This window comes from Motacilla alba, chromosome 2, assembly GCF_015832195.1.
Source record: "Motacilla alba alba isolate MOTALB_02 chromosome 2, Motacilla_alba_V1.0_pri, whole genome shotgun sequence".
NCBI lineage: Eukaryota > Metazoa > Chordata > Aves > Passeriformes > Motacillidae > Motacilla > Motacilla alba.
Window position 1 is genome coordinate 147,753,506 of NC_052017.1, and position 26,896 is coordinate 147,780,401.

The window sequence follows — 26,896 nt, forward strand, 5'->3', positions numbered from 1 at the left end:
TAAGCCACAGTGTGTAGTTTTCATATCCTCTCTAAAGTCTTCTTGCCATGGGAAAAGCTCATCCTTTGAAAATCCTGGGAAAACTTCTGCCCTCTATGAGTACTTGCAAGACACAGTCTTGGAGTACAATTAGGACACTCCCACACACAGACTCAAATTGAAAAGAATAATCTCATTGTGACTCAGATTCACACCAGCCAAATTCTTCAAGTCCCAAATATAAACTCAGAAAAAGTTTCATCACAGATCCTTGCCCTTGAAGCTGCAGAAAAAAAACCTAACAATAATCTTTATCTTCCTGTCAGCCTGACCTAAATACCAGGTATTTATTTTTCCAATATTTTCCATAAGTGCCTGCTTCACAACCACTCTCAGCATTCAAAATAATTTTAAAGATGTCATCCTTAAAAGAAGACTTCCATATTTAAACTTCTCTTCACGGCTTCAAGAAAACATGACTTTTTCACAGAAGAGCTGCTCTGAAGTTCTTGTGGAAAAGACTGTAACATGTCAGCTATCAAGCTTTTAACTGAAATTGCCATTTGATTCCAACAGGAAAGAGCAGCTACCTTCACAGCAGGCGTTAATATCAGCAAGAACAAATGAAAGAATGAATACATAACCAAAATCATCAAGGCAGAGGGCAAGGATAAAAGGCAGCAGGCCTAACATCAAATATCCAATCCCTTGATCAATCAGGAGTAGAAGGGTACTTCAGTCAGGATTCCAGAATTCACATGACAAACAGGGAATAGATGGACAAATTCTACCTGCCATGGATCAGCAGACATCCTCACTCTGAGCTCTGCATCACCACTCCAGCCCCCAGCAGAAATGAATGCATGAATTTTAAAACTTTGTTAAAGGCCAAATGTAACAAACAATAAACAGAAAATGCTATTTAAAAAAAAAATCAGACCAGCAGGGTTGGGTTTTTTTGGTGGGGTCCATGTTTTTTGGGGGTTTTGTTGTATATTTTTAGGTTTAGGGTTTTTTTTTTTAATTTTTAAACATCACTGATAGAAGAGTCCAACAGACCAGCTCAGCCACAAGTCACCTGTGACTCCAGCCAAGTGAACACTGAGTCACCTTCTCTGCTATGACCTGGGGAGATTCCTTCCACCCATAAACCTCCCAAGCCCACTTCCCTGCACTCTGCCCCTCTGAACCACCACTAATACCATTTGTGGCTGCTCCTAATCTGCCAGCTGTATCCCACGTTCTGCTGAGTTGCTTTAAGCATTAACTGTCTCACACACATATTTAACAACTGCCTATAAATACACCTCAGTTACCTCTTCCCCTTGTCAAATACACCATTTAAATGGAAAAAAAATCTGTATCTCAACGGGTTTTCTTTTGACCTCAGATCCCCACATGACTAAGTACCATGACAGCGCCAGTAAGAACCCATATTCTATTATATAAAAGCATGACTGTATTGTAAGCAAGCCCTTAAAAGCTGCCTGCTGTCACATCAAGACATAACAGAAAAAAGAGAACTTACCTGCTGGCAAGGGAAGTCTTGAAATATCTGCAACAATAAAGAAATACATTTAGAAACAGAAGAAAAAAATAGCTCTACAACTGCAGTGACCTCATAATTTTTCTGCAAGGCCACACTTGTTTAATAAAGCACATTATCTGAAGCAATTTGCTGGCTGCTATGAATGCCACATGCAAATCAAAAGCATTTTCCTTGTCTCACCCTGTTCATTAACAGGATTATGCTTTGCTCACCTAACTGAAGGACAACGATTATACTGAAGGCAATGAGTGCAATTACTGCAGCAAAATACAGGTCACTATGCACAAATGAACTGTTACGTACAAAATTCACCATCACCTACAGAACTTCAGAGCTCAAAGTGTCAGGGATAGTCTTTGCAAATGAAGAGGATTCTACAGATTGTTTTCTTTATTCTTAAATCTTTAGAGAAGAAGTAGCCAAGCTTGCGAGCAGATAAGCACAGAACACAAGAAATAATATTAAAAGAAAGGATTTTTATTACCAAGGCACATTAGACACAGTTGCTGAACAGTTTTATAGTAAATGCTAAGGCTGTCTTGAGCTGCAAACTATGACCACTGTCTCAGAGTCTAAACAGAACATATAAAAATTATACACTAAAAAAATAGACATTATATTAAACTGTAAGTCGTTATATTGTTCCTGCCTGCTTTTCTATTGTCATCTCAGCACACATCATCATGACTGGGACCTGGGGTGCCCATCAGAGTCCAAAACAGAAACTAGACTCCACAAAGAACTAGAAAGAAAGAATTACTCAAGTCTCTAAGGACATGGACTGGGGACACACATCACAGGGTTAATGAAAACCGAAATAAATACAAGTGGAGGGGGTGAGGGGGGTGGGGGGTGAGGGGGTGAGAAAGGGAAACCAGTAAAATAAACAAGAGAAAAACTGAACTGAACCCAAGAAAAAGGTCTGCACAGTTATTTGGTTAAAGGAAGCAGCAAAGTTGAATAATAAATTGTCACACTGGGTACAAAATCCACATGGAAACTGAACTTTAACCACAGGTGTAGCAGCTGAAACAGATGCCGAGATTATAGGGGCAGATGGTCACTGCTCTGCTACCTATTAGAAGAAATAATGAGGCTTAATAAATTTATTAGCCCTGCTTTCACCAACAGATTGTTACAATTCATGTCTGTGGCCAGAAAACATGATGAAACTTGAATAACAAAGAGAATTACACCTAAAATTTAAAGGCAGCCCACGAAAAAATTTAAAAAATTAACTGCACTACTATGAGGAGATGATGAAAGAGCAACACAGAAAGTTGAAACACACTTAAAGTGGGAAATTAAAGGCAAACAAGACACCACAAAAAACCCGGAGAAAATATTGAATGCCTTAGTCTGGTAGAACACAATATTTAAAAATCTAGTAAATTGCATTTAAAAGATGCTCATCATACTGTCTGCTTTGGAACAAAACCATCTTACATGTAAGATATGCCTTGAGACAGGTGATGCAGCTAAGGAGACACAGGAACTGCAAGAAGCAAAAAATCCAACAGCTCCTGCACAGAATCCAAATCAGCACATATGGAATGGAGCTTTCATCCATCAGAAAGAGACTTGCAGTGGCAATTAATTTGGAAAGTTACATGAAGATAAATGTTGCATCATTTTTTGTTTGTGTATGTTTAATTGTTTCCATGCTCTTTTTTTTTTATGATGTCACAGAAGAATTCCTGCTTGCCACTAGGCTATACAATACAACTGCAGCCACATGAGTAAAGCATTTAAAATTGTGCATTAGAAAATACCGGTTTTGATTTTAATTTTTCTACAGTGACAGAAACATATGTTTAAATTCCATTTTTAATTAACAGCTATTGAAATATTTAAGTTACTACAAACACTTTAAAGTGCATTAAAATATTTTAATTTTTGTGTATTGGGGATGTTTTATCACAGCATTTATTACTTTTGAAGCAGACTCTTAGGTTAAATGTGCCTACACAACAGATGTCAGGAAAATAATGACAAACATAACCCCCAGAAAAATATGTTATTACTGTTATTATATACACACAGGCAGAAAACAATCACTTACATCTCAGAATTTAAACAGGGAAAAGCTCTGCAGCTAAGACACACACAGAGATTTTTCACTTCAAGAAAGACCTGATCATATCCCAGTGTTTGTCCCTAACACCTGAGCTGCTGTTTCCGCTGTCACCTCTCCCTGCCAGCGCTCACCCAGATCCTGTTACTGCACCAGGACCTTCCCAAATGGGGCACTGACACCATCAGCACTGCTGCTATATTTAATTCAAACACTGTGGAGATTTCTTACTTCCATGTTCCACTGCAAATTAGTCTCACAAGTGCATTAACAGAAGAGATGCTGCACCCCTGGGACAAGTTTACTGAACGGCTTCCTGCAACTGCACCTTCTTCTATTACAGTGTAGTGCAAGAGACTGTTTTCTACCATTAATTGACATACATTAGATCTAAAAACAAGCTGGGCAGAAGAAATTGAAGCCTGAAGGTTGTATCAGTATACTCAAAAGTGCCTATGAGCACTTAGCAGGTTACTTGTATGGCATTACTCAATTATTTCCATTAGGCACAAAGTCCTCTACAGGCTGATGTATCTTAATTTTAGCAAACACCGGCCACTACAGAAATGTCAATTCATCAATGAAACAAATATTTCACAATTTCAAAGATAACAGTAACAATTCTACTCCTTTGTGTATCCAGACACCACAACAATAAGTGAAACGCTCATTACCTTCAGGTGTTCCTGTAAGTGTGGAGTCACTTTATGAACTTTTTTATCATTGAGTTTGTCCCATCTCTCCAGCTCAATCTCATATTTTCTGGCTTGAAACCTCTTAGCTTTATTCGCAAATACGGTTTTTCATTTAAAATCTAACACTGAAAAACATGAGTGGATTCTGGCTACACTTTACAAACTTCCTTCACAGAGAGGTAAACTGAGAGTACACACTCAGGTAGCCACTCATTTCAGGTTGCATTTACAAACTTGCCTCCCCTGCTGTGTAAAACTTCCCCCTTTCTGAAGCACACTACAGCATTTCAATCTCCAGAGAGGAGAAATTCAACCAGTGCTGAGATTTGAAGAGGAAAAACGTAAAATTAGGGTTTTAATCTGGTTTGGGACTAAAATGAGAGGCTTGAGAGCATTTTGGAGAGCTGTCCTGTTGGGAAGGATTCCCTCACATCACGGAGGCCGGGACTGACTTTTCTCTTACAACTCAGTTTCTGAGTGCTTGGAGTGCTGTCACACAAACCACATTTACAGCAGCTGTACAACAGGAACCAATCTTACTTTTTCATCTGTTCCAAAGTAGTTCTTCAAAGTGAAATCTAAAATGAATCATATTTCAAGTGCTGCTGCTCCTACTGATCCTTTCAAGGGATCATTCATGTTCTGCATTTATATTCCTAAGTATCTCCCTGTGCTACTTGGCAGGGAGCAAACTGCCAGTTTGAACAGGCAGAAAGAAAAATTACTTTCACATCATATTCTTTATGATACCCAAAACTTGTACATACTTTGTAAAGGCTAATCAGTTCTCAGAGAAAACTGATTTTATCCCATGCAGATATTGGAAGGATGGAGCAGATGGCCTCAAGAGCTCCTTTCCAAGCAAGGTTTCTGTAATATTGGACACAGATGATTGTAACAGACCAGGAACAAGCTGAAATGACATTAGAGGTGCTACAAAATAAGAAAGATCCTCATCCAAAGAAAACTTGCCAAGTAAATCAATCATGTACATTAATTCATCAAGGAACAGAAAGGACAATATTTTAAAGAAAGAATACTATTATTGCTTCTATATGCACTGAGATGGCTTTAGGCACCACACTCACCAAATAGGCTTTGTGGATCCCAGCACCAATAGTTTTTTCTAATTTATGGATGCCCTGAGGATAAGATCTCTCTACCACTCTATTTGCTTTTATAAAACTGCATTTTACATTGCAGAGTTTCAATGAATGTTTTCTTAAAAATGGAGCTGCAACTTTAAATCTTCCTTCCAAGAGTAACATCTAACCATCAAAAACAGGAATGTTTTGTGAGCTTCCTATTCCTGCCTCAAGGTAAAACGAGAATATGGCTCAGTGGACAACTCCAGAGGCTCAGACTCTGCCCCATCTGCAGCACTGATCTCTTTCCAGAGCTGTGGTAAGCAGCCGACCACAAGAAATTTAATCCTGTTCTCCTGTAGCAAGAGCTGGCTGACTCCAGCCTAACAGCACTCCCTTGAAATTAATTCAGATATTCTATTCACAAACCAATCTCTCCTTCCAGGGAAGAGTGAAGGCTCGCAGCACACAGGGAACCACAGACCACAGCCTCCAAGAAGCCAAGCAGCACATGTCACAGGACAACAATCCTTGCAACTAGATGAGGAGTATCACAGACTCAACATAAAATGCAATTTTCCTATTTAGCCACGGTACCAAAATTTAGGAATACAGATGCACATTCAGCTTTTAGCCTTTGTGTGGCTGGTCCTGAAGGATGTTGTCTTAGAGGCTGGATCCAACCACCTGGAAGTCTCCTTTCCTATAATCTCTGGCAGGCTAAAAAGGATGTTCCTCTGGTCATTAATGAAATTGAGATCTCGTCATCTATGTAAAAATATTTTTATTTTTTTAAAGAGCAAATTAGTACTCACAAAACACAAGTCATCTTTCAAAAAAAAAAAAAAAACAACAAAAAAGAAAAACAAAGGCTTTGTATAATTACATTTGTTGAGAAACCAAGGATTTATCCATGACCATCTGATCTACCGAACAAAGACCTTGAAGACACAATGAATTCATCCTGACAGCACACCTATTAAGGAAAAGCTATTAAAAAGTTTTACAGTATGATTAAAAGATTGTATAAACCACCAGTTGCATTGTTCCATATATGTATTTTTTTCCCCTTCATCATTAAAACTGCATCTCATTTGTAACCTACATCTAACCTACTTCTAATTTAGCAATCTGCCGGGCTGAATGCTAACAACCTTTTATTATATCATTTCACATTAAGGCAGTTTTTTAGGGCAATTTTCAATGCAAGTCAATAAAACCTTTTCATTTACTAGCTGTGTAGAATTAAAGACAGAAGTGCCTCACTGTAAAGGACCATTTTTTCCTAAACATTTTATTATACTTGCAAGTCTTTAAATGCTCCAACTGTTTTGGCTTTCAGTAGCAGCCCCATTTTGCAAACACCAATACCTGACACAGTATTTGAATGTCAATCATAACAGCACTAAAATCACCATTTGCTTACTCAGATTAGAGTTTTTCCCCCTATTGACATATTTATTGCATTTGCCTTAGGCACAGCAGCAGCTGAATATCCAGCTTAGCTGCAAATCTTCATCTGTTCCCCTGGGGAGAGATGGAGGGGGCACAGTTACAGGACAGACACCTCCACCCACTAAACCTGGCAGCAGTTCTTTTGTGCTTTAGCCAGATCAGAAGAAATTCAGCATACAAAACCACACATCTTGTGTTTACAGCCCTGCTTCACAGGAGATCCACGTTGCACCGTCCCTTATTATCTTGGTTTAAATCTTTGCTTCAGCTGTGAGTACCAGCAGTAATGATTTAATGCTCTCATTTCTGTCTGCTGAAAAGGTTAACGAGCAAGCAGCCGACAATGAACCGCTGTGACACCCTGCAACGTGCACAGCCTGCGCTGTGCTTCTGAGAAGTTCTCTTTAACCACTCACTAGTTCCAAGGCAAGCTGCTGCCTCTGAAACACAAAAGCCACAGAAAATTTAGCAAGGAAAAATGAGAGAACCAACTGAAATACTGCACAGGACATGAAGGGTTTTTTCGAATTAAGTGTTAGGTTGATCATCACACTACAGATGTACCTTGTACCTTGAACAGGTACAAGGACATCTATGGTGTGATGATCACCACGTCTGACATACCTCAGGTGCCTTTCAATATGCAAAAGCTTTGTGGTGTTACACCAGTACAAACATCAGCCGATTCATCCCACACCTCAGGAACACCTTCAGTTCCTATCTGCTTCCATAATTTCTCCATTTGTTGTCAGTTCACTGTCACATTCCTCTCACTACCCCACTCTTCTCTATGTACCTGCTTTCCTCTTCCTATTTGAAAACAAAATTGGTATCCTTAGCTTACAGCATCTACACCAAAAAAATAATTAAAGAGTTTCAAATCTCAATTTCCCCTCTCCTACTGATACTCCTCCAAAATCATTCTGTTTATGCTTCTTAAATACCAGTTTTTGAAATTGAAAAAATACAAACTCTGATGAAGACCATCTGAATAATCCACCTGTTTTTTCCTCCATCTCAGCTGAACTCTGCCCTGAACTCTCTATGCACCTTGACACTTCAAATTCATTTACACCACATCACTGAGCATGACCACCGAGTTATCTATGCAGCCACCAGGAGCCAAATTTTCAACCAGGCACACTGAACAGTGGGATATTAAATGAAAAGGTTCTGGTGGAAGTTACATTTAAGGAGATTAGGAAGAGCAAGAGAAATCACTCAGTCATTACTCAGGGCAGGTGGGATCAATCTCATTACATACTGAGTTACAGAACACACAGTATCTAAGCAACTCAGATAAAGAATTTAGTCTCAGTATCTACACAAGTACTATATGCACCTTTTGCCTATGGGGAAGAGACATTTGGATGGAGAAGAGAATGGAGTAGTTCCCCAATAATTGGTTTTATTCAGCATCACGAAATTGGTAAGTGAACTCTGCAAGTCTGCAGGTCATATTAAGCTCTTATGGGTCAGCGAAAGTCGGATCAATGGGGGGGGGGGAAAGCCAACAAGAATCTCACAAAATTAAGCAAGTTGCTAAGACAGCAGCTGCACTTCAACACAGGGCTGTGATGTAATGCATCTAGGGAAAAACTTCTGAGCAATACCTCCTTAACCAAGTAACACTTGCACTTTCTCCAGTTCCAACTGCGGGAGGAAGGCTGAGTCACTGTTTTCTCTGAAATCATCAGCTCCAACTGGAGTAGCTGGCCAAAGGCAATAAAACATTGTGTCTCATTAGGAAGGGCACTGAAAACATGGCATTTAAATGGATTACTGTGCAAAACAAAAAAGCATCAACATGTTGTGTCCACTTCTTGTCTCTGCACCAGAAGGAGGCAAAGATGCCTAGAGCTGGACAGCTGAAGCGATTGAGGGATGGAGCAGCTGCCAAGAAAGGCCAGATTACCAAATCTGGGCCCCCCTCAGCAGAGAGGACATGAGGCTCAGGGTGAACGTGATCACAGAACAAGTGAAGGGGGTAAGGGAAGAAGAAAGGAAAAAAATAGAAAAACAAAAAGCAAATCAATGCAGCACCACAATTCAACAAATCCTGCCAGTCTGAGCATTAGGGAGCATTTGAGGAAATTACTGGAAATTAGGTTCAAACCAGTAAGAGCGCCTTCCCCACAGCAGACACTGAGCTCCCTGCAATTCCTGCAAGACAAAAGCGTGAAGAGAGGTGCCACCAGCCGCTGGGCCAGGCACACAAACTCCATGTAAATAATATTTTCTGCTGCCCTCGAGGGCCAGTGCTGGGCTGGGCAGTCCTTGCTGTCATTTAGCAGCACAGCCTCTATCAGCAACACTGTGGCCAGTGATTGTCCCCCTGTGCTGGGCACTGCGGAGGCCACACCTCAAATCCTGTGCTCAGATTTGGGCCTCTCATGACAAGACAGACACTGAGGGGCTGGAGCATGTCCAGAGAAGGGAATGGAGCTGGGGAAGGGCTGGAGCACAAGAAGTCTGATAAGGAGCAGCTGAGGGAGCTGTGGGGCTCAGTCTGGAGAAAAGGAGGCTCAGAAGGGATCTTCTCTCTCTTTACAACTCCCTGACAGAAGGTTGGAGGCAGGTGGGGGGGTCAGGCTCTTTCCTAGTAACAAACAATAGGACAAGGGGAAACGGCCTCAAGTTGTGTCGGGGCAGGTTTAGCGTGGTTTGGAAGAACTCTTTCACAGAAAGGGCAGTCAAACACTGGAAGAGGCTGCAGGGACATGGTTGAATGGTGGCCTTAGCACTCCTGGGTTAACAGCTGGAAATACCAATTTTAAAGGTCTTTTCACACTAAAATGATTTTGTGATTCTCGTGGCCCTAAACTCCCTGTCGTGGCTCTGTGAAGTCACGAGCTGAAACATCACCTATAAGAACACCTACTCAAAAGTACCGTTCTAAGAAAGTCAGCCACATTACAGGAATATTCTTACCATCTAATGGTTTATCACAAAAGGAGTGTGTTTAAACAATCCCAGAAAACTTTAAAAGCATTTAAGATGTTTAAGGAGGGACAAGTGTGTGCTGGCAGTAGTTCAGATATATCAGAAATATCTCCAGCACTATGATCTGTGATCACATAATCCTGATGGAAATATTGTGACATTTTATGAACATAACAGTTCAGGCCCTGAGGCAGGCTTAGGGAAAGCTGCAGACATGTATTCTATATGTGTGTAGCTACCCCCTATTTGTACTACAGAGCTCGTTCTTCCAAGTGATAGCTTTAGTGGATGTTTTTCTTTCAAGAAACATTGTCTTGACATTGCTTGCTATGATTGAAGCTCCCTTGTCATTTTCCGTGAAGGACTTGTGACACACAATGTGCCACCACAAGTCACCCACGTCTTCAAAAGGTGACAGGATTGTGTAGTTCCTGCACTGAAATACAAATTAGCTCTACATGTCAGTGAAGGCTGGTTTGTGCTTTGGTATGACAGGAACTTAGCACAGAGCACGGAGGTGTTCCGGAATGTAAAATAAATGTGTTTCCAGGTACAGAAATGAGCTGTGCCAAGGGCACAACCAGAAGGGGAGAGAATGAGGAGGAATTACTTCAGGCAAAATATTCAAAAGTCCAAAACAAAGCTGCATATCCTAGACCACAATGTAAGACAAAACTGTTTTCTTGAGTGGTTTTTTTTGGAGGGGGTCAAGTGGGAGATTTGTTTTGGTTTTAAAACGGTAACTAGTTAGGAGAATTTAGAGTAAGAGATTAATGATGTAACAAAAAACCCACCCAAAGCTTCTTTTTCAGAATATTAGAACAGCATTTTGCAAGTTTTGGGTGGTTTTATTGTTAAAACACAAATTCTTAGAAAGCTGGACGAGTCACTTCCTTTCATGTTTCACCACTGTAAAATTATGCTGTTTCCATGGTTCTGGCCCACACATGGATTCCATTGTTACAGCAGTTTTTCAGGAGCTGGAATTAAAGTTTTATATTTTTCTTATTTGAAGTTACAGATGGGTAAAAGAAGGTTGAAAATAATCAATGCAGCCAGCACTGAGCAGGGAGAAAATATTTAAGAGTTATCCAGTAAAGAACACACAGGAAGTAGTTTGTCAGAAGTCCAACAGAAGATTATCACCTTTGCACACACGTTGTTCTAACCTAAAACAAAAAAAACCCCAAAACAACAGCAATAAAAAAACCCAAAAAACAAAACCAAACAAAAAAACCCCCCAAAAAACAAACAAAAAACCCCAACAACAAAAAAAAACCTACCAAAAAAAAGTGGGGGGGCCCTTAACACTTCCAACACTTATTAGGCACTGACATAGTGCCTAAGAAATAAGATGTTTTATTGCTCACAATGGGATTACTCCCAAGTGTTCAGAGAGAGTTTGACAGCAGCTGTAAAAGTTTTGCTCTGTCCAGAAACCTGCCTCAAGAAATAAGATGAAATTTATTTGTAATGAGAATACTGGGGTTTTCTTAGCCCAACTGTGACACACTGGATGGAGAAAGCATTTGCTTCAGCTGGAGCTCGTTCTCAAAGTGAAGCACAACATCCCTTGACAACAAATGGGCATTTACAGCCACAGCTACAGAGGCTGAAATCAGTTCTGCAGGGAAGACAAGACAGTTTTGGATCTTAACCACATAAGAGATTAGAGAATTAAGGACACTGACTGTGATAGAAAAATTCCAATAAATTCCCCACCGTAAGCATGAGAACAACTTCTTTAGTGTCATCTGGGTGTTTCCACAAGTCTTACACATCCTCCCAGGGACACAGATTACACCACTTCCAACTACTGTAGCGTTTGGAGACACAACATGCTGCCAAGTGTCATTCTGCTGCGGGGAGGTTTTAGTAAAAAGTCAAAAAATATTTCCAAAACCTTTGGATTGCAAGGGAACATTGATTCTTGAATTACTGACAAATAATTTACTTGACCTAAACCTTGATCTAGGTCAAGTAAATTATTTGTCAAACACCAGAGCACACACAAGGCAATGAGAATTAGCAAGGAAATAAAATCAAATGTTATTTCCGTCAATTCACAAGGAGACACAGTTCTTCATAAGCCAAAAAGAAACGGAGCCTACCTCTGAGGGTAAACAGGAGTTTAGGGGCAACAGAAGACAACACATCAGGAAAGAGCAGAAGAGACATAACAGAGCAATATATTATGCATTCATCTAAACTGACAAAATTCTCTTAATATGTTGCATGTTAGCAGTAGTTGTGTTAGGCTGGTTCCCTCCTCAGACCATAACACTGATGCACTAGCAGAAATAGAGAAAAAACTTTTCCCTACCTTCTCCTCTGCTTTCTCCATCCCCTTTTATAAAGTTTTCCAGATGGAAAATTAGAATGAATTAAGACAGCAAAAAACAATGACAAGAGAGGCAGAGAGGAACCATGGGCAGAATAAAAAAAAAAATAAAATCAGGAAAAGAAAAATACATACATCAGGACAAAGAAACCCAAAGAGATGACTGACAACACTAGATTATGAAGGTAAAGAGGGGGCAGTGGGGGAACAAGAGTGCAGACAGAAGAACTGCAGCACACAACGTGAGACAAGCTTTCTTCTCCTAATTGGTTCTGTCGTGTCGCCGTCGGAGAGCGGCTCAAAGACAGCGGCACTGGCGTAACGGGAAACCCCCAACACGTCTGTTCTCTGCAGAACCTGATCAACAGGAGACCCAGGTGGTTTGACAGAACACAGCACACGCACAGCTCCCAAATCCTGTTGGCTGCACCTTCCCAGCTCGGCCATCACTCATCTGGGCAAAGGCAACAAGGCAAAGAGTTTGTTTCCAACTCGGCACGGCGCGAAGTCAAGCGTGTATGATTCATGGATTCTCATTTCCACAAACCCACTGAAAAATTTCAGCTTGGCATCATTAAGATTCTATCAGCCCTGAATTGCAATTTAAGATAGCATTTTTCGCCTTAATCTGCTGCTCTATTTAATCAATTTAATGCACAGTAAAAACTTAATTTGACAAAATTGAAAGCATTATTTCTCCCTGCCTCTGGCATGAAATAGATTAAGACCACCAGAAATACTTGCAGAAAGATTTAAGATTCATTACATATTGGGTGCCAGATAAATATTAGATATGCTATAAACTAAGTCTAAAAGCTGTGGGTTTTAGTTCACGCTGCAATTACCCCCCAGCAGCTAACCCGAGTCACGCTACCTACACAAGGCATGACTGTGATTTTTGAAGTCAGATCTCCTAAAATACTATTTTGTACAATGCTGGCAAACTCAACAGACAGTAGGGCAGGAGGAATAAGGACAGCAAAGACAACTACTTCTGTGTAGGTTTCTGGCCAAATCCAGGCTGGATAAAGGCACAGGTTAAAATAGAACATATTCTAGGTCCAGGATGAAATAAACAGCTTACATCCCTACCCAAAATTCAATTTCATCTAGTTAGATTATCCACAGGAGGTGAAAAGACAGTGACAGAAAGATGCCACATAAATATGTCTGGAGGTCTCTAAAGACAGTCTGAAGCTCTAACATAACTCAAGGTACAAGAGACACATCCACAGTTCAGTCCCAGAGCTGGAGGTGCACAAATGGTCCCAGGGTTGGAGCTGATTCTCCAAGAAACAGCTGCTCTCATCCCATGGCCAGGGCTACAGCACCATGGCACAACTTGTACTGTGAATGGAACACTTCTGCCTTCAGGGCTGTCAAACCAATTTTCCTCATAAATAACTAACAAGCCAATTTTACAGGCAGTGGCAGGGAGAAGAATCCTGACGGCGTGCTGCTCACAAAGCACACTCATTACTTTCTTAGCTAAGAATCACTAAGTCCCTTAGAAACTCTGACTTGCCTTGTAAGTATTTAAGTAGAGTATTACAAGTTTATTTGAAATGGATTTTAAAGCTATGATTTTGTACCTAGACATGACTTCTTAGAAAAGAAAAATCAAATACAAAATGCATCTACTGTTAAAACAGTCTGAAATGTATTACTCCTGCTGATGTTAAGAAACAGTGCTGCTTTACTTGAAAAGTACAAATATTTCAGTAACAGCTTTTTCCATTTATGTCAGGGGATTACATAGTGTATACACTTGTACAATTACGTCTTACTTCAACTTGCTTTGTTGATATATATAACGTAATACTAATGGTGAATACCTACCCTGCTGATGTGTAACAATTCCTTATCAGCAAACCAAGCCAGCTGAAGCATAAAGGAAATCATGATGCAGTCCTTTAAGAATAAACAGAAAAGAGCCACAAATATCCTAATTATATAAGGGTATTTGGCACAGTCCTGTGTAGGCTGGACTCGGTGAACAAATATTTTCTGCACAAAGATAAGAATTCAAGAACTCTTATCACACAAAGAAGTGTACAGTATAAATGTGCCTTTTGCCTCAGCAATGAGTGCTGGGGGGCAGAAAAACTTAAATCTTTTGGACCACAATATAATCCATAAGAAAGGACAGCAAGAATAATAAAGCCTAAACCAAGAAAAACATTGTTAAGCTTTTAAAATTCTTCACTGATACTGCAGTGTATTCCTTGCCCCACCATTTCACATGAATGGAATACATCAGCTCACCTCTTTTATTATTTCAAACAAGGGTATATTATCTGACACTTGTTCTCGAAAAAGCTTTTCCATTTCTGATCATTCATTAGGCATGAAAACAGGGAAGATGAGCAAAAAGAAACTCATCCAGCTTTCTCAGCTTCTGATCCAATTTGGACAGTCAGATGCCACTGAATCCTACCAGAGTGAGAACAAAGAACTGAACTTGGTCACAGTGACGATCCAGAGCAGACCTGACAGTTGTTTCATGCACTTCTAACCTCAGTAACAGGAAGAAGGTGAACATTTTTTTAATTACTCTATAATCTAGTTTTCAATTTATCATGTATGAAGTGTCAGGTACCCCAGCACACTAAATTATTTAGCATACATTGTAACTGTATCTTCTGCCTCTCATAATGTGCAGAATACATATGCAGTGATTAAAAAATGTAAATTAAAATATTGAAAAAAACATTTAGTTCATCAAGGTCTCCAGTTCCCCAGTCTTCTCTCTCCAAATTGCTCCTGAACGTATCATAAGACTCACCCTGTGAGTTCAAGCTTGAGGCACAAATGAGAAAGAAAATCGTCCAAATTAAAAACCTTATCCAAATTTCCAGTAATTATTAAAGAGACTCATTTTCAATCCCTTCAAGATCTAATCAGGTTCAGAATGGACGTGAACCTAAATTTGCTTGAATACATTAAAATAATTCTGGCACAAAATCAGGCAGGTTCTGCACAAGGATGCCTGTATTTCAGGAACTTCTGAACAAATCTTTTTCACTGATCTGAAGAAAGAGATCAAATTAGAGAACTGCAGTGTGTACTTACACCAGTGTCAACTCTGGTACAGTTAATATTATTTCCTCATCCTGCAAACTAAGCATTTGTGACAGTACAAAGGAATTTCAGGCTGCATATGCAAAAAACTTGTCACAGAATTGAAGCTGGAATAACTCCTACTTGTATTTGTCTGCTGCAGCCCCACAGAAGAAGAAATGCACAAGTTCTTAGTAACAGGACACTGAAAGCTCAGAGCAAACCACAGGAAGCTCAAAGGACCAAAAAGAATTTTTTTCACCAAAGTGACGGGGATGTTAACTCTGCTGCCACCTCAATGCAATTTAACTAAATCCATTTATCTCCCTTTTCCCCAATTCCTGAATCACAGAGTAACAAAAGTCATGAGGCCCAAAGGAAACCTATGAAGTGTGTCTCCATAGTCAAGAGAAAAACCACAGAAATCCTCTAGAAGAATTTGGGGTAAACTGGGCAACTCTGACCTCTGAACTCCTCAGGTCCCTGGAGCAGATCTGGCTGGATTAGGTCTGTTAGATGCCTAAAGCATTCCCCAGTAACCCAGCAAGGCTGGAATCACAGTGGTTTGGGCTGGAAGGAACCCTTAAAGGTCACCTGAACTCCAACCTGTCCACCACAGGCAGGGACACCTTCCCCTAGACCAGGCTGCTCCAAGCCCCATCCAACATGGCCTTGAACACTTCCAGGGACGGGGCAGCCACAGCTTCTCTGAGCAACCTCTGCCAGTGCCTCACCACCAACAAAATTTTACCTAAAAATATTATTAAGAAACACCAAACTTTAATGTGAGAAACTTTTCTGAGTAGATTAAGAAAGCATTATTTACCACACCCCCTTATATTCAACACCATGGCAGTGTTGAGAACACCCCTGAGCAAGGTGAAGGCACCCCCAGCATCACTGTGGCCCCTTGAGCCAAAACCAGCACAGTTCTGAAACTCACCTGACCCCCAACCCCCTCCTTCACAGTGCTCTGCATGGTTCAATGTTCCAAATGTCCCAGGTTTGGGAGATACCCAAGGGGAAATCACAGAATCATCTAGGCTGGAAAGGACCCCTGCAACTGATAATCTCAGAGGTCTTTTCCAACCTAAATTATTCCATGATCCTGGGTGTGAACACTGCTGTTGGCAGCCTGAAATCAGCAGCTCTGTTCAGCTGTGGTTTGAAGCTTCTGCCTCTTGCAGTTTGGTAGGAACCAGTTCATGGCCAAAAACTACATGGGGGAGAGGATAACAGAGAGATGGCAAGCAGCACAAACTTTGTTATTTAGGAAACCGAGGTAAGAGCAGACAATATTGTCATTAATAACACAACCACAGAGAGATGTCAGGGGTTGTGACTGGCAGTGGTTTCATTCTGTCCAAGGGAGTTTCTGTGCTGGGAACAAGAGCATCATCTGGTCCAAATTACCTGGGACAGAACACAGACACTAAAAGGCTCAGTGATGTATGATTACAATGTGCCAGCTAACTCTCATTTAGTTCACCTCACAAACAGCAAAACCAAAAAGGATTTTGGGTATTCTGCACACAGACTTTTCTAATAGACTTGTCCCATCTGTCTGTAGACATTAGACAATGTCAACAGGTTGGTAATTACCTACAGCTCTAAAATTTAAAGTCTACAAATTAATTAGACACTGTTCCAAAAATCACCAAGTGTGGGCTTTGAGGTTGGGCAATGACTGCTGTAACTCAACTCAAAAGCTCTTGCCAAAACACTTGAAGGCAAGACTGCTCAGCTTCACCTTCCTGAATGTCTATTCCTGAGAAGTCTGGCTGTTGTAGAATTTAATACTAATATAATAAAATTCTAACTCCTCCATATTTCCTCCAAGTACAAAAACACCAAGATATATTGAGAAACAAAGGACTGACTTTATTCTTCCAGGACCTAAAGTTCCAGAGGATTTGACTCCCTATTGTTTCCCTGGCCTCTATTCCAAACCCTAAAACACAGTCATTCAAAATGCAAATATGTTGGGTTTTGCAGTGGGGATAAGGAAATACAGACTTTTTTCCACAAAAGTTTCAATGATGCTCCCTTTCATACAGATCATTAATGGATACATTTGTCTCCTTATAAACTGCTGGTGGATGGAGCTACATCTGTTGTCCTCCGGCCAACTCTAACATTATTAAGAACCAAATGAACACAAATCCAAACACTTTTAAGTAGCATAAAATATTAAAAACAACTCATGCGGCCTCAGACAGCAGCCACAAAAATTTATTTTTAGGGACAAAATCCTCTCATTCAAGAAAAACATGACAGATGATGAAATTTATTTAATTCCTGTGCATTAAGTTGTGAGACTAAGTGAGCAGAAACCTATTTGGGGAACACTCCTGGGCTGGATTTGCAGCCCTGATTAATGCATAAATACTGATATTTGTGACTGAAAGCTCCAGAAAAATCTAGGTCTTTTAGGGTCTTTGGGAAACTGACTGACACCAGAGGGACAACACCAGTGGTAAGAGTGTAGAATTTTCAAAGATTTTACATGCAACTCAAATTACCTTTGCATTAGAAAACTTGCTAGCAGTAGTTTGTTTCTCATTTTGTTCTATCCTTATTTTTATTTCACATTTACAGGCAATCCGAAGAGCAAATTGCACACAAAACCTAGTTAATATTAAGTTTGTGAAACTGGTTAAGCACATGAACCATGTGTGTAGAACATACAGTAATTTATAATTCAGATGCCTTGGTCTCAGAACCTCCATGTGTTAGTTTGGAGTTGGAGATCAATTAACCACAACTCAAAAGTGTTTTGAAGCTCAAAACCCAGCAATGCACAAATCGATATTTAATTTGCAGTCTGTGTAAGAGTTCAAAATGTATCAGAAGCTATGTACAAAGTATATATTATCAACCACAAAATGAAATAAATTCTAACATGCACTACACCAACAGCCTCAGCAATTAGAAATGAGTGTTTCAATGTAATTTCTATTAATGCCCCCTGAATTTAACAAAACTTTGTGAACAACTAGCCCATGGTTACAAATGGTTCCTGTGTATCATTATTTGCATCATCCAAGACCATATTTTTCCTGCCTATTTCTCCTTCTACTAAAAGGAGTATCGTAGTACTGCAGAGGTTTTCTTCTTGGGCTGTTCACATCCCTGACTCCATCCCTCCTTCAAATTTCTGCATCCTTGAGAAATCTGCGATTCAGTGGGCAGATCAAAACATGTCCTTGCTTCAAAACACATTTTAGGCAATTTTAATGATATGAAAGAACTGTAAAATAAGAAAATGCAAAGTTACCAGGATTTCCTGAACAGACTGGCTGTGATGTCAGTTAGCCCTGAGATCAGCTACACAGAAAAACACGGATGATTTCAAACATGAAAAACAGGATTAACTGAATTGGGCCAATGTGCAGAAATTCTACATTGCTGCTACTTAACAGGCCTGAGAAAAATAATAACTCTACCACCCCAAAAGCAACCAGCCTTTTGTTCAGTTTCTGTAATCTTCTAGAATGAACTAGAAAAATTTTAGCCCAGAGGCCAAACTTTCTGTCCTTCCTACAAACTGCTTTTCAAATGTCCACAGGTTCACAGTCATTTATCTTGAAAATTATTTCAAAAAACAGGAAAAAAGAGGTGCATACTAAAGCAACAACATCTAACTCACTAAAATTATACAGAAATTGGGGCTTTTTCTGACAGTATTTCACAGTTCAGATGCAAGTTGAGGAATTAAATGTTTTCTTTAAAAATATAAACCAGGTGAGGCATTTGAATGAAGTGACTTTGTAGAGCCATCCAGTTGAGTGCAACACTGTTTCCCCACCTTGGTGCTTCCACACCAAACCCACTAAAAATTAGGAAATGCAGAACTTACATCAGAAAAGCATTAGATGCCAACAAAAAATAAACTCTGTATTAACATTGCAGCTACTTTTTCAACGTGTGAAGCTACCCTGAATGTAACAATCACAAATTTTCTTTGATTCTTTAGTGGGAGTTTTAGTCAGAAAAGCTAAACTGGCATCTTCTGACCCCTGTTTCTCACACTCCTGCTACACAGATAACGCAGGGATGGCAGCAGCATTCTCTGGACATATGGATATATGAATACAGAAACCATCAGGATATTAAGCAATGTGAATTACTGTTTCCCTTATGTCCTTTTTTCTCCTTTATGGGGAGAGAGGTGCATTAGGTTATGTCTTCAAAGCTAAGTGTTTACTATCAAAGGTAACACCAAAACCACTAATTCCTTATATTAATATCAAGATTCAATTATTTTTGTCACTCTAACTCTGGATTTATTGTGGAGTACTTACTTAACCCTTCCCTTCAAAAAGCTGAAGAGTAGCTGGTGGAAGTTTCACACCACATATGTTTATACACACACACCCCCCAAAGAAAATCTTCCAGGTAGCTTTGGCTTGGCTTCTCTTCAGACCTTATCAAGGGGAGCAGTCTGAACTGAAGCCCAAATTTCACCACCAACACCAAATGTTCTATTCTTCACTGAATACTTACATGACTACAAGATCTCCTGGAGAAAGAGGGCCTTAGATTAAAAACAAAATCACCAAAAAAAACTGTTCCAAAAGGATGCAGAAGTCACTGTTCATTTGCCACCTTCATTTAGGGCCACTCCTGTTTAGGATTTAGCATAGAGTAGAAGCACAGGGTTCAAACTGGATTCAAACACATCCTATGCCTAGGAATTTTTTTTTAAGTTATCAAAGAAGGATTCATACAGAGCCCCTAACACCACACAAAAAGGAGGTGCAAATTAACATCCTGCTTGCTTAGGATTTTTTCCAAACCAAAAATAATTATGCAGAGGCTTCTAAGGTAAATTATTCACCATATTAAGAGTCCAATGCAAATTTATATGGAGAGAGATTTATAAGAGTCAGTAACATCAGTAACATTAAAGGCATAGGATTACAGCCTGAATTCTTCTGTTTAAAATAACTATGATACAATACAGTTTAGACTACCAGGAATATTACTACTAGCAAAAAAAACACAAAAAGACTTTCAGAAATGGAAGGAAGTATAATACTCATTTATTTTTGCTACTAGAAAAAGCCTACCACTCCTTTTGGATATTGCTCTTAACAGAGATCATTTAGGAGTAGGCTAAAGGAAGAACTCCTGATTACAGCTGTCCCAATTCCTTTGGACCTTAAAACTCTCCACAGTTCTGTCAGGCTTTTACCATCCTCTCCTGAAAGTCCAGCTACGTAGACTGATCCTGAAAGAGGGAAATGACAACACAGCCACCTGCTTACAATACATACAAAAATAACCTGGAATGCCAAACTTGGAGTCCTGTTGACAACCGTGACTTTTTGTGTGCCCTTTGGCTCTGCACAATCTAAACCCTAAAATAAGAAATGACCTTTTTTTTAAATGGGAAACCTGGTTAGCAATTTAAAGACTGCACCTTCCACAACGCAGCTGGGAGTGCACTGCTAACAATAAACCTTTTACTTGTTGTTAAAGGGCAGCATTTCAGTGGCACCTGGAACAGTTATTAACTCCTGCCAGATGATCAAGGCTCCCTCTTGGTACAGAAGATTTCATCTCCTTTAATGCATTTATTTTCAGGTGCAGTTATAGACTCTTATTGCCTCTTTGTGTACTCTTCATCCTCCTTACTAAAAAAAAATGCTGCCCAAGTTGCATTTGTCTGGACTCTTGACAGAGAATTCAAGTTGTCTGCTTTATTTCTTGCCTGGAAAAGAGAGTACTGATACACAGCTACTGGTCAGAAAGAAATAAATTATATCACTTCTCACAGTCATCTAGCCTATACTTAAGACAGCAGTATGTGGGGGCAATGCACAAAAGCATAAAAAATAAGCCACTATTTTTACTAATTCTTGTAATTGAAAACAGATTTCATTAAACTCAAGTGCATGAAAACACTGCATTATTTCAAAAACTCAATAGTTGCAAAAGAAATTGGCATCTAGGGAATTGTGATGCATCAGGAAGACTGATGCAACATCTCAAAGGAACAGAGAACAACCAAACCAAATTATCTACAGGCATCCAGGCACAAAGGGGAGTCAGCCTGATTCAAAAGGTTTTACCCAGGGTGCTCGTATGTAACTGATGTGTCTTAGAAACACAGAGAAGGAAAAGGAGTCACATCAGAGGCTTCCAACATCGTCCCATGATTTCCCACCAGCTTTAAAACTAGGAAAGAATAACCAACCCTGCATCAACAAAATGAGATTACAAGCAAGACAGAAATACAAGAGAAAACAGGGAGGGTTTAGTAAATCAAAAGTGAACAGGGACTGCTGGCTCAGTTGGTCAGGGTTTGATGCTGATAAAACCAAGGTTGTGGGTTTGATCCCTGTATGGGACATTCACTTTAGAGTTGGACTCAACGATCCTCGTGGGTTTCTTCAAACTCAGAATATTTTGTGATTCTATCAAGACTACTGAGATAAGGGGGAAAATAAATAAAAAGCAGTATTTTGTTGGTACTTGTGAACAGGGTGTGCCAAAAATGAGGGAGACAAGTAATGGTTTCACTTTGTACAGTGCTGATACGGGTTAGGCTAAAACACCAGGCTTGAAATTCCCTGCCTCTCAGGCACTGCTAATTAAAACACGTGTCAGGAAGTGCACTTGAGCCCACTTCCCTTCAAAGGAAGTTCTCCATGAATGTCTGCCAGGAAATAACCCAGATCCTTCCCTTACCACAGCACACACAAACCAACCTTGGCAACCCCTGGGCTGGCACTTGCTGGTCCTGCTGCCTATCAAGCTGGCTTTTTTTTTCCAAATATTTTATGACATGTCAGTACATCTGTATCCCCTAATGTTCCTTCCCTTGTAAGGACACTCATTACAACCTGCCCCACACTGCAGCTCGAGATGCTACACCAGCAACAAACACTGCCATAAAAGAGAACAACAGGAAGCCTGGAAACCTTCACTCAGTTTTTAAGGTAAAAATGGAAATTTTCAAGCCTTGAAAAGACTTGAATCCATCTGGTTTGAATCTTGGTCTTCTTATGTTTTCAGAAAATTCTCTTCAGCTTTTCTTCTTACAACACCAAGGTACATTTGGACATGCAAGGTTGATAGGGAGTTGATTCACTAAGTATCTGAAACTTGGACATACTGGAAAGTTAAGAAATCTACCACCTAGCAGTGAGGAGCACTGACTATTTCATATGAGAGTGGTCTTGTTCAAAGATTCAGAATATCCTGCTGCTTTTAAAAACTTTCCTGGGCCAGCATTAAACATTTTTGTGCATCTCCAACAGTAAACAGCCAGAGCAGACCTTAACCCATTAACCAAGACAAAGGATCAAAGGCTAAATTATACATTACCACTAAGCAAGCTAAGTGTTCTCAAAGAAGCAGAGCTACAAACTTTACCCCAAATAATAACTAGAATATCATTACTTAAACCTGCCATTTAATCAGCCTGGAGGGGAGCACCAGCAGCACTGCATGGCTATCCCTGGCATCATCAGAATGTGCTGCTCCAGGCCCATCCAAGCTGCATTACAAAGCAGTACTATTTACAGAGTCAGACTGTTTTCTGCTTGATGTTTCCCTAGTCACATTTACAAGAGGGCTAACAACCAAAACAAATATTTTGTTTGGGATACAGAAGACCTTTGGCACCTCCAGAGGGGAAACTGGAGCTCTGCTTCATTCTATCTCACAACATATTCCAAGATAATCCAGACAGGCTGAAGTTTTATTGAACTCCATGGAGGGATGAGACAATGCAGGGCAATACCCCTCACTGAAATTTATTCCCCCAACCCCACTTAGTCCCCTGTAAGAAACAAGAGTTGCCCTAGGGACAGGAGAAGGAGTATCAGCTGTACCAAGCAAAGGCCAGGACAGAGCTCAGAAAGGCATCAGGCACCACAGGGTGGTTTGTGTTCCTTACATCCAAGCTCACTGCTTTGAAAACCCTGGAGGTGCCTGTCAGCACAGACAGAGCACAGAGCCCTTGGAAGGGCCCAGCCTGGGAGAAGAGGATGTTCTGTACTGAACTTGCACACGTGCAAGCCCAGCCTGCCTGGAAGAAGCTGAAGTTTATCCTAACCTTAGTGGCAAAGTAAATCCTTCTGCAATGACCCAGAAGTCCAGAATAAGAAACCAGTCAGGTTTCAACCCAGCAAAATTCCACTTCCAGAAGCCAGGAGGAGCTATAAGCATGTAGGTCTTCCTGGCAAGGAGCAACATCCATTAATTGTCTTTACATTTGAGAACAGAGTGGTTGTTCTTTACACCTTGAAGTGCCAACTGAAATCTTTTGAAACAAATTTTAGGTCAAGGGAAAAGCCCCGAATGTATTAAAACAAAATTAAATGCATAACATCCAAAATACACAAGAAACCAGACTCTGAGATTTCACTAGGGAAGTATTTCTAACCATAAGACATAAAAAGGGACATTAATTTCCCCATCTGCAGTACTGTATTTAAACAAATGTTATGCTGGATACAACAATGTTTCTCATCCAATACTAGTTTAATTCCACCTGAAATAAAACGTAATGTTGGAAAGCACCTGAAGTCACTTGCAGTAGAGATACAATCCAGAGAACATTTTTGGAAGCTGCTCCTTAGGTGGAAGGGCTGGCAGCACCTACTGTCAATGGCTGACCAGTATGTTTGAAATCACACAATAAATACATGTAAAATTACACATTTTTATCTACACAATGCCTGCACCAGTATCATACTCAAACACTGGCCTGAGAAGTCAGAATTATAAAGCTAAACAGAACTGCTGCTCATAATCCCTTTCTATTTTATGATTTGTGTCTTCTGCACTCATTATCTGAGAATCATAGTATTATTTTGGTTGGAAAAGACCTCCAAGACCATTGAGTCCAAGCATCAACCCAGCACTGCCAAGGCCACCATTAAACCATGTCACCAAGTGTCACATCTACATATCTTTTGAATATTTCCAGGGATGGGGACTCAAACAGTTTCCTGGGCAGCCTGTTCCAATCCTTAACCATCCTTTTGGTGAAGGCATTTTTCCTAATATCCAATCTAAATCTCCCTTGGAGCAACTGGAGGCTATTTCCTCTTGTCCTGTCCCTTGTTTCCTAGAAGAAGGGCCCGATCTCCACCTGTCTACAACCTCCTGTCAGGCAGTTGTAGAGAGCAATAAGGTTCCCTCAAGCCTCCTTTCCTCCAGGCATTCAAGGATTCAGGATGATGTCAGCAGAGTCATTTTGTCAAGTTTCCTGCTTTTCTTTCATGGCCTTGATACCTGGTGAGTTAAACACAGAACTGCCAAGTGATTTCAGAGCTGCTCAAATCAGCAAGAGATCTACTCTGAGTGCAAACTTTAAATGCTACAAGAAAAAGAGGCATGTCAGAGCCCAGACCCAAAATTGAAACCTTTCATCCTAAGTTCTGTGACTCCATCCAGTATAAAACTAATAAAACCACAGGATGAATAGGTGAAGGCAGCACTACCACAGCACACTTGAAAACTCCATCCTGTAAGAGGAGGGCTTGAATAATGTCGTGAACAGACAGTGGGAGCAAACAGGATTTCGTGGAACGAAGTTATGTGATCACATGATGAAAAGACTATCGTGGTACAAGTAACAGCTTGACTTTTTGCAATATGAATACAAAAAGTAACAGTTTATAAAGCAGCTGGATAAGTAAGAGATGCAGTACATTTTTTTGTTACTTCCACTGGAAATAAATGTCTTTGCAGTATTTGCATATACAATACCACTTTCAAAGAGCAAGTAGCACTAATGCCTTCCTCTTACCAAATCCCCAGCCAGAAATAAATAAAAAAAAAAATCAGACTTCAGTATAAACCTGACAGTCAGAAGTACCTGCAACTTACCTTCCTACATTTAAGGTTTTTCACTGTTTCCTCTTACTCTACATTAGATTTCACAGCCTTGTTATTCACTGGGCTGGTTTTCTATAAAGTCTTATCTAGGCAGGTACTGCAAGATATTTACCTAACAAACCAATAAATACTTTGTTGTCATGGTTTTACCAGGATATGACTCACTGGAACCATGTATTCCAGGGAGCAAATGGCTTCAGTTCACAAAACATACAAGTGCACTTTTTTCTTTGTGACATCACGACAGTCAGAGCTGTTCCTTTCAAAAGGTCAAACAAAATTAAGGGAAGCATTAAAACCCCCTGAAATCACAGATCTGATTTGCAGGCCTTTATATATGATAAAATGTTTTGCTCCCAACCCCCCTGCCCTTGATTTCTGGATTTACCACACTATCAGTTTTCCATGTCCAGGAAATATTTTTCAAGTTCCTGGGTTTCCATCTGAATCATAAGTCAGAATTAACATGAGACACAAGGCTACAGATTTTGAATTTAACTGATAAAATTATCAGTACTGGTTCCAACTGAAACACTTTGGGTTTTTTCCAACTTAAGTGACAAAACAGAAGACTACTGTTATTTAAGCCATTCAAACTTTTTCTTTGGAGTGGTATAAGTAGATTGAATTCCTTGGGAAAAACTAACTGCATAATATAAACAAACATCATCCCATACCAGAAAAGGAAAGAGAGAAAATTAGAGAGGAGAAGCAAATATTCATCATAAGCTTGAAAACTGAAGTTTAGGAAAGGCTGATGACATCCAGAAGTAAGCTCCTGAAGAATAAAGATTTCTATCCCTGCAAATTTAGATGGTCAGGAGACAATAAGTGACCCTCTGCTGACCCCTGAAGATGAAAATACATATATTATGGATATAAGATCACAGCCTGAAGCCCCATTAGGGGCCTGCTCCATGTGAAATGCAAGCAGCCACATCTCCTTTGTTCTCAGTTGTATCACAGTCCAGGCAAGAACATTAACAACTCTAAACCAGGTGATATCAAAGTTTTAAATAAGACTAACCACATCCACAAGTTAGATTTAAAAGCGCTCCTGAAGCTGCAGGAGATAAATTTTCTTACCTGCCAAAGCCTAAGAAATAGAAAAAAATAAATTTAATACAGGCTCTCAAACCACCAACCACAAGGAAGGTTGTAGAAAGGTGGGGGGGAACCAAACCACAAAGAAAAAATAAGGATCCAAGAAGTTATTCTAGCCACGCTCAAACATAAGAATATTCCAAACATCCATATATATGAGCAGCAGTAAAGGCAGAAGTTAGAAATACCAACTACACTGAGGAGTAAAACTGAAATTTTCAAATACAGCCATTCACCCTGAAGATGGGGGTGTCACAAGGAATCAAAAATATGCAGACCAGAAATAAATTCCTATAATACAAAGAATTCTGTGGCTGTAACTTCTCTACTCCTGCTTTCAGCTGAACTTCTTCAGATTAGGCCATGCACCATGCACCACAAGAGCAAAATCTTGTTTCATTAAGACCCACTTCTTCTGTAGTACTGAAATGCAGAACATGAGAATAGGGAATTATTAGTAGTATTTTGCTCCAAAAGGCAGCACATGGGACTGATCAGACAATTTTCAGTCAAGTGGCTTTGGTAGGTGAGAAAACACCTTGCAAACTCCTCCCATGTACAATAAATTAATTGCTGCACAAGTCTGGCCACCTCTGTACCCTCGGGCTGAATGGAAGGACCATAAACAGGCAGTCAGAGAAAAGCCAGTTCCAGAAGGCTCAGGAAAAGAAACAAACCGAGAAATTCTGTTTTAACACCCACTGTTTAACAATCAGGATTTTCAACAATAATTACAAGGAAACAACAACAACA

At 40.0% G+C, this 26,896-nt stretch overlaps 1 protein-coding gene across 15 annotated transcripts in view; it reads right to left on the reverse strand.

Annotated features, from left to right (window-relative positions):
• Positions 1–26,896, reverse strand: part of PTK2 (protein tyrosine kinase 2) — a 189,107-nt gene that overhangs the window by 147,704 nt on the left and 14,507 nt on the right. For 14 of the 15 annotated variants that reach the window (XM_038127553.1, XM_038127551.1, XM_038127549.1 and 11 more), the window contains one exon: positions 1,508–1,534. The exons of the other annotated variant lie outside the window; for it this stretch is intronic. The gene's annotated coding sequence lies outside the window, so the exon portion shown is untranslated. The remainder of the gene's footprint in view (positions 1–1,507; positions 1,535–26,896) is intronic. 15 annotated transcript variants of the gene reach the window in all.